Source organism: Jaculus jaculus, chromosome 1 (genome assembly GCF_020740685.1).
Source record: "Jaculus jaculus isolate mJacJac1 chromosome 1, mJacJac1.mat.Y.cur, whole genome shotgun sequence".
Classification (NCBI taxonomy): Eukaryota; Metazoa; Chordata; class Mammalia; order Rodentia; family Dipodidae; genus Jaculus; species Jaculus jaculus.
The window spans coordinates 292,687,973-292,703,464 of record NC_059102.1 but is presented as its reverse complement, the minus strand read 5'-3'; positions in this window follow the sequence as shown (position 1 = coordinate 292,703,464).

Below are 15,492 nucleotides of genomic sequence, written 5' to 3'. Positions count from 1 at the left end.
GTAGTCTGACATCAATGAAAGTGTATTGGACGTATGCATGAACGTGTGTTGGACATACCCATGAAAGTATATTGGACATACACACGAGTGTATTGGTCCTCTGAGGATGAGGCTTCAAGAGAAGTTTTCTTCCACTATACGTGCTTGAATGTCTTTAAATATCTTGAACTATATAAATATTGGCTTTTTTTTTTTTTCTGAAAAAGGGTTTCACTCTAGCCCAGGCTGACCTGGAATTCACTATGTAGTCTCAGGGTAGCCTGGAATTCACAGGGATCCTCCGACCTGGGCCTCCCCAGTGCTGGGATTGAAGACTTGTGCCACCACGCCCGGCTTTATTTTTGATACTTGAAATGTGACATACGCATGCATGTGGTAAGGGCTCAGCATTTCAGGACATTTTAAAGGTCCCTCTGCAGGAGGACAAGCTCTGGCATTGGGCTTTGTGGGTTCAGGCTCTGATCCCACCAAGGACCTGGCGCAGCTATTTCGCCCTCTGCGCTTCCTCGGATGAAAAAAGCAGGAGCGCGCGCAGGGCAGTGCTCCAGCAAGGAGCAGCCTCACTAAAGGTTAGCTCTCACCAGTCCTGACTAGTGAGGTAACAACATTTTAAAGTAAAAGACTTTTTTTTTCCCCCCCTCTGGGTTTTAATTTGTTATTCAAAATTATCCATAAAAAGCATTTAAGCTGGACCATCTCCAGTAATGGAAGGAATATAACAGATGAATGTTAAAATGCCAACAGCAATAACTAACAAGTATCTTCTCATAAAACATTTGTCATCATTTATTGTTCTCTATTTCCACCTTAATATGCTGTATTTTCTCAAGTTATAACATTCATAACTAGATGGTTGCAGACAACATTATCAGCCTTTCCACAATTGAACATAAAACTGTCAGTAAAACCCTCAATTTACCCCTTGCCATCCTCTGCTAATGAACACAGCCACTAGAGTCTCTGTGATGATTCGACTTCATGTGTATGTGGGACAGGCTGTGGTACCCGACAGCATTGTTCTGAGGGAATTTTGTAGGTGTGATATCAGTAATTAACTCCATGTAAAGATCACCCTCAAAATATAGGCAAATTTCATTCATCCAGTTGAAAAACTTAACACCAAAAAAGAGTTCTTGAAAAAGAAGGAATTTTGCTTTAAAACTTTAACATGCGCATCCTGCCTACGTTTTTATTGGCTTGCCCCAAAAGCTTTCAGATTCAAGATGACATCAGCTCTTGCCTGAGTCTCCAGCCTTGTAGCCTGTATGTAAATTTGAAATTTTTTTTCCATCCCTCATCACACAAGCCATGAATCTCTCTCAATAGATGATAATTAGACAGACAGACAGACAGATAGATAATTAAGAGGCCCAGTGGAGCCATCTGTTGCAGTACAGACCCTAAGATTTTGGAGATGCCAGAAGATGGCTGACAAGGGGAGCTGCGGGTTTGGGATGGAGTTTTCCCTAGGCGTGCGCAGGCCTGCCGGGGCGGGGGAGGGGCCAGAATAGGAATCCCAGAAACTTCATACCAGACACCGCACAGGGAGTTGCTACAGGATTTGATTCTTGCCCAGTTCATTTTAGATCTTGATTGGTTCCATCTTCTTTTGCAGTGGAATTATTTATTCTGTGCCATTATGATTTTTTAACTTGTGTTTTAATTTTACAGGCTTATAGTTAAGAGATTGCCTTGAGTCTCAGGTAAGACCTTAGACTTCAGATGTTAGAGTTGATTTAAATATATATATATTTACATTTATTTATATTTATATTATTTATATTTATTATATATATACATATACATATACATATACATACATACATACATATATATATATATATATATATATATATATATATATATATATATATATATTTCCTTCTATCAGCTGCTCTTTGGTCAGGTGTTTTGTCCCAGCCGCATGAAGGTAACTGCAACAATGATAGACTGGATGTTTGTGTTCTTCCAAAATTCCCATATTGAGATCCTAACTGCCTGGGTGATGATATCAGAAGGTAGAACTTTTTTAATGTTTTTTAAATTAAATTTTATTTATTTGACAGAGAGAGAGAGAAAGAGGAAGAGACAGAGACAGAGAGAAACAGGAAGAGAGAGAGAAAGAAAATGGGTGTGCCAAGGCCTTCAGCTGCTGTAAAGGAATTCTAGACGCATGTGTCACTTTGTGCATCTGGCTTAAGTGGGTCCTGGGGAATCGAACCTGGGTCCTTTGGCTTCACAGGCAAGTGCCTTAACCACTAAGCCACCTCTCCATCCCAGAAGGTGGAACTTTTGAGAGGTGATTAGGCCAGGAGAGTATAATACCCAGGAATGGAGTAAAAGACTCTCTAACCATCTATCCACATGTGATGGTGCCCTCAGAATTCAGCAGTCTGCAACTGGGAAGAGGACCCTTAGTCTCACTGGAATCCGACCATGCTAGCACCCCAATCTTGGACTCTCAGCCACCATAACTATGAGAAATACGTTTTTGCCATTCATAAGCCCCTAGTCTGTGATACTGAGTTATGGCAGCCTGAATGGACCAAGACATCTTTCTTTAGGCAAGGACAAAAAGCTTATTCTGCCAGAGAGACAGAGAAGAGCTAACAGCCTTGTCAAGAAGGTGACTGTGGTGTCTTGATTCAGGTGTCCCCCATAAACTTGGGTGTTCTGCTATGCTCCCAACTAATGGAGATTTGGTAATTAATGCCTCCTAAAGACAGTGTATTGTTGGGGGTGAGTTTGTGGGTGTTATAACCAGTGTCCCCTTGCCAGTGGTTGGCACACTGTCCTGATGCTGTTGTTGCCTGATGTTGGCCAGGAGGTGATGTCCATCCTTTGCTCATGCCATCATTTTCCCTGCCATCATAGAGCTTCCCCTTGAGTCTGTACAAAATAAAGCCCTTTTTTTCCCCCCAAAGCTGCCCTTGGTAGGTTGTTTCCTGCCAGCAATGTGAACCTGACCACAACAGTCCATTCTTGAAGGGGTAGAGAATTTGAGGGTGAAGAGAAAAGAGGTCCAGAGCATGGAAAAAAATCACCCTTAAGCACCCCATGCAGTAATAAAACATTGTTATTTTGTTTCTAGTTATTTATTTATTTGACAGAGAAAGAGAGAGAGAGAGAATGGGTGCACAAGGGCCTCCAGCCATTGCAAACGAATTCCAGACGTATGCACCCCCTTGTGCATCTGGCTAACGTGAGTCCTGGGGAATGGAACCAGGGTCCTTTGGCTTTGCAGGCAAATGCCTTGACTGCTAAGCCATCCCTCCAGCCCATTAAACATTTTTGAATGCGCAGAGCCAAATTTTTGTGTGTGTACATGCATGTTCATACATGAGGGTGAGTGTGCATGTACCCCCTTGCTATGAAGGCCAGATTTCAACATCAGGCATCTTGGGGGGATTACTCTCTACCTTATTCTTTGATGCACGGTCTCTTGATGAGCTGATCACTGATTTGACTAAACTAGCTAGCCAGTCATCCTAGGGATTTCCTGTTTCCACCCCCTGAACCTGAACACGGGGTCCCACAGTTGGTGCTAGAATCCAAACTCAGGTTCTCATGTTTGCACAGCAAGCACTTTACCTCCTGCTCGTTTTTTGTTTTTCCTTTGAGTGTAAGTTTATTTGGCTTGAGAATACACACAGATTGATGGAGTACTCTTCTGGGTGTGTCTCTGAGGGTGTTCCCAAAGAGAATTCTCTAAGGGGAAGACCTGCCTTTAATATGGGCAACACCGTCCAATAAGCTAGAGGCCAAGATTGCATACGGGAGAGAGAGAGGAAGACAGGTAGTGAGGAATACTCCTCTCTTCTTCCTGTTCACCGTGAGGAAGGGAAATTCGGCCACACTCTCTCACCATGGACTTAGAAATAAGGGTAAGAATTGGGGATGAAATTTTTGAAATCATGAGACGTAATAAAATAATCCACCCATCTAAGTCGTTTTTCTGAGCTACTTTTACAGTGATGGAAATCTAATCCGATGTCAATGACATCCAGTTGGTTCATTGCTTGCTGAAGTCCCCTAATTCTTAACGTAACTTCTATCTGGTGAGAGTGGAGCATTGAGCATTATCAAGCTGCCTACTGCTCCCTTTAATCCTGTCCATTTTTGCTTCTCATATTTTGGTAGTCTACTAGAAAGTGTATAAATGGTTATAGTTTTTATATCTTCTTAATATATTGAACCTTTTATTAATATATAATGTCCTTATAAGCAGAGACTTGTGGCAAATACCTATAATCCCAACATTTAGGAGACTGAGGCAGGAGGGTTGTCTTGAGTTTGAGACTGGCATGAGCTACATAATAAGACTCTGTCTCAAATATATATGTGTATATGCAGGGATAGCTCAGCAATTAAGGCGATTGCCTGCAAAGTCTAATGACCTAGGTTTGATTCCCCAGAACCCATGTAAAGCCAGATTCACAAAGTGACACATCCATCTGGAGCTTGTTTGCAGTAGCTAGAGGTCCTGGTGTGCACATAATCTCTCTCTCTCTCTCACTCTCTCTCTCTCTCTCTCTCTCTCTCTCTCTCTGTCTATGTCTCTCTGATTGCAAATAAGTAAATAAAATATTTAATGTGTGTGTGTGTGTGTGTGTGTGTGTGTGTATGCACACACGCACACACGTGCCTTCTTAATTTCTGATAATTTATCTTTCACAATATGGTGGCTTTATAGGTGGAGCTAGTTTGGGGTGCAGGTCAGTGAATGCATGCCCTAGAATGATACATCTTATCCCAGGCTCCTTACTTCTCCACCCCGCCCTCTTGCCTGCCCATCATGAGATGAGCTCTACCATGTGCTCCTCATAGTAATGGTGCCAGCAGATCATGAACTGAAACCTCTAAAACCATGAGCCAAAGCAAGTTTTTCCTCCTTGAAGTTGTTTCATCCAGCTTTATGTCACAGAGAGGAAAAGACAAACACAAAATTATATGGCTACCAAAAAGCAAACATGCTCTTTTTGTTCTTGGATTCCTACCAGGAATAGATGGTAAGACCCTATTGCTGATGACTCCACATGCTTGGGCTGCAAGGTCACTGAGAAATCAGCTGGAGCTCCTCCCTGTAGACCAGCTGACAGAAACCTGGAAAAAGCTATGTTGCATGCAGTCCTATGGGGGAGAGAGAAGTCATCAGTGGAGATAAACAACAGTGGACACTGCAAGACTTGAGTTGGGCCAGCCAGGCCAAATGAGCCAACAGGTGTACATCTGTTATGGGGGAAAACAACCACTTACTAATTGGACTGGAGGTCTGCTCCATAGGAGGGAATATATGCCTGGTACTAAAAACCTATGATGGGGGAGGTCATGAGCCCTAGGGGTGTAACGTCTGCTGGTATCTGGCTAAATTCATATCTTATGCTCACCCAACTGCCCAGTAAGCACTTTGCTTAACGTCCATACTCATATGTTAACACTACTCTCACTTTTTAAAAAAAATTTATTTATTTATTTATTTGAGAGTAACAGACACAGAGAGAAAGACAGATAGAGGGAGAGAGAGAGAATGGGCGCGCCAGAGCTTCCAGCCTCTGCAAACGAACTCCAGACGCCTGCGCCCCCTTGTGCATCTGGCTAACATGGGACCTGGGGAACCAAGCCTCGAAGCGGGGTCCTTAGGCTTCACAGGCAAGCACTTAACCGCTAAACCATCTCTCCAGCCCCTACTCTCACTTTTGGATTAGAGAACCTTCTATTTTCAACTCTGGGATGATTCAAAAGGCACCATAGTGCTGAGAAGAAGTTACAGAGGAGTGTTCAGCACTGAAACATCTCTATCATGCCCTCCAAGGCTCAGGGTCCATTGCAGAAAAGGTAGTGGAAAAAATATAAGAGCCAAAGGAAGGGTAGGACTGCTTACAGTGCAATCTTCCAGACACAAAATGGCCTGGATATCCATGGCCTTGCGATACCTGATACTACCTACATAAGACCTTCATAATAGTAGGAAAAGATGATGACATCAAAATAAACTAATAGACTAATTTAGAAGGGGAGGGGATATGATGGAGAGTGGATTTGTGAAGGGGAAAGTGAGGCAGGGAAGGGAATTATCATGGATTATTGTCTATAATTATGGAAGTTGTTAATAAGAAAGTTAAAATGCTTTTTAAAGAACATTTTATTTTTTATTTATTTGAAAGAGAGAGAGGCAGAGACAGACAAATAATGAGTGCATGAGGCCCTCTAGCCACTGCAAATGAACTCCAGATATATGTGCCACCATGTGCATCTGGATTACATGGAAACTAGGGAATAGAACCTAGGTTTCTTAGGCTTTGCAGGCAAGTGCCTTAACCACTAAGCTATCTCTCCAGCCCCAAATATGCTCTTTTATTAATGAGGTAAATGGTCAATAGACAGGTGGCCTAGGAGATGAGAATTCAGTTGGTAGAGTATCTGCCTAGCATGCAGGAAGCTTTGGGTTCAATCCCCAGCACCACGTAAACCCAATGTGGTGATGTACACCTGTAATCCTAGCACTCAGGAGATAGAGGCAAAGGATCAGGAGTTCAAGGTCATTCTCAGCCACGTAGTGAGTTTGAGACTAGTCTAGGGTACATGAAACTCTGTTAAAAAATTAACTAAATTAGGCCAGAGGGATGGCTTAGTGGTTAAGGCATTTGACTGCAATGCCAAAGGACCTAGGTTCAGTTCCCCAGGACCCACATTAGCCAGATGCACAAGGGGGCACACGTCTGGAGGAGCTCTTTTGCAGTGGCTAGAGGCCCTGGCACACTCACTTTCTCTCTCCCTCCCTCCCTCTCTCTCCCCCTCTTTCTCTGTCAAATAAATAAATAAAAATAAATATATTTTTTAAAAAGTTAACTAAATTCATGGCAGGCGTGGTGGCATATGCCTTTAATCCCAGCACTTGGGAGGCAGAGGTAGGAGGATCGCCATGAGTTCGAGGCCACTCTGGGACTACTTAGTGAATTCCAGGTCAGACTGGGCAAGAGTGAAACCCTACCTGAGAAAAATAAGAGAATTAACTAAATGAAGGACACTTGCTAGTGGCCATTTAAAAGTATAATATTTCACACATTAAGAAGTACTTAAACTGGACATGGTGCCACATGCCTTTAATCCCAGCACTCGGGAGGCAGAGGTAGGAGGATCGCCGTGAGTTCAAGGCCACCCTAAGACTACATAGTGAATTCCAGGTTAGCCTGGACTAGAGTGAAACTCTATCTAAAAAAAAAAAAAAAAATCACTTAAATTTCTATTCATTTTGCTGCACAAAATATGTAAAAATCCAGTCACTTAGCCATTTCACAGAATACGAGGATGTTAAATAAAATATAGTAAAGGGTTTAGCATTAAGCCATGTCTACGCAAAGCACAAAATTCCCTGTATATATCTAATGCTTTTTCTTATTTTCAAGAGGAAGTCAGCCTTGAAACAATCTGTTTCCTCTAAATTATCTAAAAGTTATTCCATATTCTAATGGCCTTTTGTCTTTGTTTTCTTTTTTTCATTATCTGGAGCCAGGTTTAGATTAAGGTTAGCAGAAAATAACAAAATACAGATTGTTTACTTCACACCTTATAATGCTCTAATGAGAATGACAGTTTCTAACAAGTAAGCAATATATGAGTATACAGTCAAATTATGATGAGTCCACACTAGCCAGATAATTACAAATACAGGTCACTAGTCTGTCTACCAACAAGACACTTAATAATGAGATCAGTAACATTTACTCACCATCTACTATGTCTTGTCATTTCCAAAAATATATTCTCTTTTAACTCTTACAACCTCTATACAGCTCCAGCCCCTGAAGACACATCTCTTAGCAGTTACTGTTATAAAGAAAACTTTCATTTTCATCATTTCTTCATTGTCCTAAATCTCAAAGTAAATTTAGACATCTGTATTTTATACTTTTATACTTCTGGGAAAGGAAGCTGAAAAAAGCTCAGTGACTATCCCTGCCAAGCATGGAGACCCACACCTGTAAGTCCACTACTGGGAAGCTGAGGCAAAATGGCTGTACTTCAAAGCAGCCTGCACTATATAAGTGTAATAGCCTTCTCGAACAGAGGCAGGACACGCTGGCTTGCAGCGGGAAGCAGCGTTTATTGTCTGTGCCAGGAAAGGCTCAGCGGATTCACCTCTAAGGGCTGAGCCCCGCCAGCAGGGCTTTGTTTTTTAAACCCTCCGTTAACTTCCCTGTATATCCCAGCCCCCATTTGTCTCCTCTCCATGGTAACATATATTCCGACTGCTTATGTTATACTTCTGGCTTGCTACATGTGCGTTCTAGCTACAGGGTACTTTCTACACTTCAAAGTTGCTACACAGTTGCTGGCCCTTTGTTCTGGGAGGGTTCTTACCACATAGCAAGTTCAAGGTCAGTCTGAGCTATATAGGGAGACTGTCAAAAATAAATAAATAATAGCTAAGAAATGATAGTACTTGGGTTGGAGGGATGGCTTAGCGGTTAAGGTGTTTGCCTACAAAGCCAAAGGACCTAGGTTCGATTCCCCAGGATCCATGTTAGCCAGATGCAAAAGGGGGTGCACCTGTCTAGAGTTCATTTGTAGTGGCTGGAGGCCCTGGCATGCCCTTTCTCTCTCTCTCTCTCTCTCTCTCTTCCTCTTTCTCTGTCAAATAAGTAAATTAATTTTAAAAAATGATAGTACTTGCTATAAACTCATTTTTTTTTCTGACTCAGAAGCCTATATGCTCTTCTTTTCATACTTTTTTCTTGTGCTAGAGGTGGAACTGGAGGCCTTGCACATGCCAGACAGATATACTGCACTGAGCTGCAGCCCAGCTCTAGATGCTACTAACAGTGTGAGATTGTGTCTCTTAGTATTAAGCTGCTTTTCATTTTAGCACAATCATGGAGAGTTGGTATTTTTATTGGAAATTGCAAATTAAGGCAGCTCCTGTGTTAATAGCTTGGCTCAGCTGAACATATAAATTAGACTACATTAGAGTCATTACTTATAATGTGCTATTAGTTTAAAGTAATTTTATTACCTTCAGAAAACATTTAAACTATTTTTGAAATAATAATCATATTTGTGTTTTAGCTGATGAGCTATACATATTTAGTGAGCATCATTTGCTGAATCCTGGCAGGTTTTTTATTTCTCCCAAAACATATAGTGATACACAAATTAATTTTTTTAACTCATTTCTTTTTGTCTTTTCTTGAGACAAGATCTTATGTAGCCTAGACTGCCTTGAACTTGCTATGCAGGCAAAAATGACCTTGAGGCCTGGAGAGATGGCTTAGCAGTTAAGGCATTTGCCTATGAAGCCAAAGGACCCAGGTTCGATTCCCCAGGACCCACATAAGCCAGATACACAAGGTGGCACCTGCATCTGGAGTTCATCTACAGTGGCTGAAGGCCTTGTTGTGCCCATTCTCTCTCTCTCTTTCTCTCTCTCTCTCTCTGTTTCTCTCTCTCAAATAAATAAAATTAAAAATAAAAAAAATTGACCTTGAATTTATGACGTTCTGATCCTCCTGCCTCACTTCCCGAATGCTGGGATTATAGGCATGTACTCAAGTTTATGCTGGGCTGAGGTTCAAACCCAGGGTTTCATGCATGCTAGATTCATGAAAAAACTCATTTGGTAACAGTTTCTGTAAAGAAAATTTTCACTCTGTCATGCCTTTATTGCCCTAAATCCCATTAATTAAATTTCATTTGTTTGTTTGTTTGTTTTTTTCAAGGCAGGGTCTCACTCTAGCCCAAGCCGACCAGGAATTCACCATGTAATCTCAGGGTGGCCTCAAACTCACAGCCATCCTCTAACCACTGCCTCCTGAGTGCTGGGATTAGAGGCGTGCGCCACCACACCCGGCTTCATTAATTAAATCTTATTCAGTACTATTTTTTTTTTTATTATTATTTATTTATTTATTTGAGAGCGACAGACATAGAGAGAAAGACAGAGGGAGAGAGAGAGAGAATGGGCGCGCCAGGGCTTCCAGCCACTGCAAACGAACTCCAGACGCGTGCGCCCCCTTGTGCATCTGGCTAACGTGGGACCTGGGGAACTGAGCCTCGAACCGGGGTCCTTAGGCTTCACAGGCAAGCACTTAACTGCTAAGCCATCTCTCCAGCCCAGTACTATTTTTTATACACTACAAATTGTGGTATTTTTCTTACAAATTGTGTTTTAAATATTATTTCACATTATGGAAAATGCTTAGAATATTAAGATTTAAATAAGTACCGAATTATTATAATATATGTATCCCATAAACATATGTAAATGTTATGTCTCAAAAAAGCTTACACAGAAAGTTGGGCATGGTGGTGTATGCCTCTTATCCCAGCATTTAGGAGGCAGAGGAAGGAGGATCACCATGAGTTCAAGGCCAGGCTAAAATTACATGAGTTCCAGGATAGTCTGGGCTAGAATGAGATCCAACCTTGAAAAACAACAACAAAACCTTATATATGCTTAAACTATATACAGATAACATATAAACAGATAACGATTAAAATTGTAAATGTAATGCAAAGGCACATGTAAACTATTTTGTTTTGTTTTGTTTTGTTTTACGAGGTAGGGTCTCACTCTAACCCAGGCTGACCTGGAATTCACTATGGAGTGTCAGACTGGCCTTGAACTCAGGGCGGTCCTCCTACCGGGATTGAAGGCGTGTGCCACCACACCCAGCACATGTAAGCTTTTGGTATGAACACAGCAATGCGTAATTGTCTCCCTCATCTAGCTCTCACGGGGTAACAGCAATGCCTGAGCTCTGCCTTCCCAGTCTTGCCCGGCATTTCTCTGAAACTCCACAGCATATCTTTCCTCATCTACATTTCATTCCATGGCACCCAGACTACTCCTGGTACTAGTGTATAAGCAACTGTGTGGAAATTTTCTGTGTCCAAAACTAGTTCTGTAGTTAAATGTGATCTTGTACCTGAACCTAAGCCAAAGCATTCTTTAACTGTCCACAGAGAATTAACTCTGCTGAGTTCTACAGAGTTTCTCATTCTTTTCTTTCATTCTTTTGTTGTTGTTGTTGTTGGTATGGGTACTGAAAATCAACACCTCACTTTGTTACTCTATTTTTAAATTAACTGTATTTTGTAGATAGTATTGCATTTATACATTGACTTCTCTACCACTACTTAGACCTCAACTGCCCTCCAAGGACCCATATGGTAAAGGCTCAATCCCTAGGCTGGCATTATTGAGAGGTGAGAGAACCTCTAAGAATTGAAGTCTAGGGCCCCATGGTTAAAGTACTTGCTTACAAGCCTGACAGCCAGGTGCAATTCCCTGCTGTCCATGTAAATCCAAATATACAAAGTGGCACATGCAGCTGAAATTTGAAGAAAAATGGTTGAACCTGGAGCAGATCATTCTCAGAGAAATTACCCAATCACAGAAAGATAATCGCCGCATAGTCTCACTCATCTACAGCACCTAACCTGAATCTACCCAAGATGCTGACATACCCAGCAAGCATCTGGAGGACCAGATAATAGGGAGGGTGGGGAGGGAGGGGATGGGGGACACAAATCTGGACCCAAATGGCAATGGTACCATAAAATTCTACATCCTAAAAGACAGACCAAATGGTTGAACCTTCACCAGGCACTTAGAGGGATCACCTGAGTCACAAGGCCCTGGAGAGGCTACGATGAAGACTGACCTTAATCTTCTACAGCCTCTTTCTCTCTCTCTCTCTCTCTCTCTCTCTCTCTCTCTCTCTCTCTCTCTCTTTCTCTCCCTCTTCTCTCTAACTCTTTTATATTGCTTATCTTTTTCTTCCTTCTCTTCATGGCACTGACCTATAACTCCCAGTACCAGCAGGTGGCTATCATCCACAATGAGCTTTTGATCAGAGTACTAAAAGACAGATTTCTGTCAGAGTACTTGATGACCCACCAAAGGTTAGTGGTAAGACCCTACTGCTGAAGACACCATATGCAGTTGACACGTAAAATGGAATGGCATGGCTGGAAGAGAGTCAGTCCCCAGACAGTCAGCATATCTAGTGCCAGAAGGTGCTACATGGGCTACTGGGGGAAAATGACCAATATCTCTCTCCAAGCAACTCATGGTCTAACCTACTTAGCAGCAAATAACCTGTCATGATGCTCACACAAGTGCAATAGTGGTGCACAGCCATGGTGGGAAATCAACTGCTCTTGATTTGGCTAAGTGATCCCCTCAGTGGAATGGGACCCATAGCTGGAGCTGGGAAACATGTCAGAACCAGATCCAAAATTGAGCCCGCTCTCCATTATCAAGCTACCATTAATCATGGACTACAAGAGGGCCTACACCTATTAAATTCTCTCTAAAAAATAAGGGTTATCCCATTTATCTGGTGCTAACTTTACTCTCCGTTGGAGAATCTGCTTCTCTTTTTCAGATAGATGCAGATCTTAAGGATAAAACCACCCCATCATACCTCAAAAGGGCCCCAGATGAAACTAAGAATAATTGGCAAAACAAGCAGTGTGCTGTTTTCTTGGTGAACCAGCACAAGGGTGAAGGAGATTGACACAGAAAACAATCAACTCCAAATCAGAGATCCAGAGACACAGAGGCTCCCAACACCTCATCACTGAAGCAGACCAAAAATGAACCCAACATGGCTCAGGGGAATTTGTGGAAGAGGGGGCAGAAAAAATGTCAGAGCCACACTTTGGGTCATGATACACAGAGACATTTCCTCCTACCCATAACTGAGGGCTAACTCCACAATGCATGACCCATATATCTCAACAAGGAGGGGCTGGGGGGAGGGGGCAGGACAGGGAGGAGGCTAACAATGGTACCAACTTGACTGTATTCACTGAGTACAAAACTAATTAATAAAAAAAAGTAAAAAAAATGACTTACAACTTCATCCCAGTTTTATTATATTCATAAAAATATTTTATTTGTTCATTTGCAAGGAGATATAAGTGATAGATATAAAGATGATAGAGAAAGAGAGAGGGAGGGAGGAACTAAGTGTGCCAGGGTCTCTTGCCACTGCAAATGAACTCCAGAGGTATGCAGCACTTTGTGCATCTGGCTTTCCGTGGGTTCTGAGGAATTGAATTGGGGCTGGTAGAGGCTTTGCCAGAAAGTGTCTTTAAGCCCTGAACCATCTCTCCAGCCCCTAACTTTTTAGCCTTTTTTATATATTTTACTTATTTGAGAGAGAGAATAGGTACACCAAGTTCTCTTGCCACTGCAAATGAAATCCAGGTACATATACCACTTTGTGCATCTGGCTTTATGGGTATACTAGGGAATCAAACCTAGGCCATCAGGTTTTATAAGCAAGTGCCTTTAACTGCTGAGCCATATCCCAAGCCCTCATTTCAACTTTAAAACTAATGAAACTAAATCTCAAGGAGTATCAACTGGCCTGCTTAACACACAGTTTACAAATGGCAGAATAGGGTTTTAATTTGGCGCTATTTGATACCAAGCCTGTTGCCTTTCTAGCTCAACACTCTGCTTCCTACTTGGTGAATGACACCCAAGTTAACTCAGTGTTGGCTCAGTGGTTAAAGGTTCTTACTTACAAAGCATAACAGGGCTGAAGAAATGGCTTAGCGGTTAAGCACTTGCCTGTGAAGCCTAAGGACCCTGGTTCAAGGCTCGGTTCCCCAGGTCCCATGTTAGCCAGATGCACAAGGGGGTGCATGCGTCTGGAGTTCATTTGCAGAAGCTGGAAGCCCTGGGGCGCCCATTCTCTCTCTCCCTCTATCTGTCTTTCTCTCTGTGTCTGTCACTCTCAAATTAAAAAAAAAAAAAAAAAAAGCATAACAGCCTGGGTTTGATTCCCCAGTACCCATGTAAAGCCAGATGCACAAAGTAGTGCATATGTCTGGAATTTGTTGGCACGAGGTGCTGGCATAGCCATTCATTCTCTGTCTTTCTCTCTCCCTCAGTCTTGCTTTCTCTGCTTGAAAGTAAAGAAAATAATAATAAAACAAACTAAACATCTCTTTTCCCTTAAAAAATTAAACTGCAATGAAACTATCCAAAAAGCTTGTTTATTTGAATCTTGGAGGATGGGTTCAATAGCAAATGTTTATCATTGCTGAATTTTTTATAATCTGAACTCGCTCTTGCTTCTCTGTAGGATGGCAGCGATCTATCTGGCCTTTTCCTTGGAAATTTCTTTTTGATGTTATTCATCATTAATCCTGAAACTATTATTTAAGCTGATACCTCCAACTTTATGATATATCATATATTAAAAAGGCAAGAGAAAATTAAATTAGATGAAGTGCTTGGCTTCTCTTGCTCCTGCTGCTCGCTCTTCATTTAAATTCATAAGTCTCTTTTCTCCATGACAGGATAATCATCTCCACAGCAACTAACTATTATATCACAAAGGACACTGCCAGTGAGTGAGAACCCATCACAGAGCTGAGCAACACTTAAGCAACAGTGATTCTATTTTCATACAAATATCTCTAATTATAATAAGCTAAGGAAGAAATATATCATTCCCTCCCCCGTGACCTTCTATCATGCAAACAGAGCTCTCTTTACATTGTGCCTCACCAAAACATGGTGCTTTCAACCACAAGTGTCTAGAAAGCATATTTCCATGCAGAGTCGATGTCACCTGTCATTACAAGGCAATGTGTGTCTAGACTGAAAAACAGCCACTGGTTAAACACACACATACTACATGACTTAGCATAGAAATCAAGCAGGATCTGTGTGCTACATATTGCTACTAACATAACCCCAAACAAATAACATTTCTTAAAAATTAAAGGGAGGCATAGAAATAATTGGTGGATCAAAGGAAAAATACTATCAGGGTGTCTCTTTCTGAAAAGGAAACTTGGAACTGTGTGGTTAGGAGCTTGCATGAGTTCACTAATCAACACAGTATAAGATGCATTCAATTTGAAATGGGTTTGGGCATTTCACAAGTTCCAGAAATCACTGTGTGTGTGTGTGTGTGTGTGTGTGTATATATAATTTTTTTGAGACAGGATCTTAGGATACATACCAGGCTGACTTCGAATGATCCTCCACAGTTTCCCAAGTACTGGGATTACAGACGTGACCCACCACACCCAGCTCAAGGTAACCCTTTCACTGGTAGGAAGAATTCTCTAGGGAAGTTAAAACCATAATACCTGCTAATGATAGAATGCTGACAATGACTTACTATTTTTATTTTTTATTTTATATATTTTTTGTATGTTATATTTCTTATTGGTTTCATAGAAGTTACAGTTAATTTACATTTGTAATCTATTGTATTTTCCTTTGTAGTGCTGGGGCTTAATCCCAGGGCCTTGCCACTGAACTACACATCCAGCCCTCTAATATATAATCTTACAAGTGACATGTTTGACAAACATTACTTGTGCCTCTCTCCCCAGATGATAAGCATCTTGAGGGCATACATGATGTCTAGTCTGGCTTTTCCAATTTAATCCATGATAAATAAGTATCATCTCAATTTAATATTGAAATGACAAGGTCCTCAAAGCTACATGTCAGCT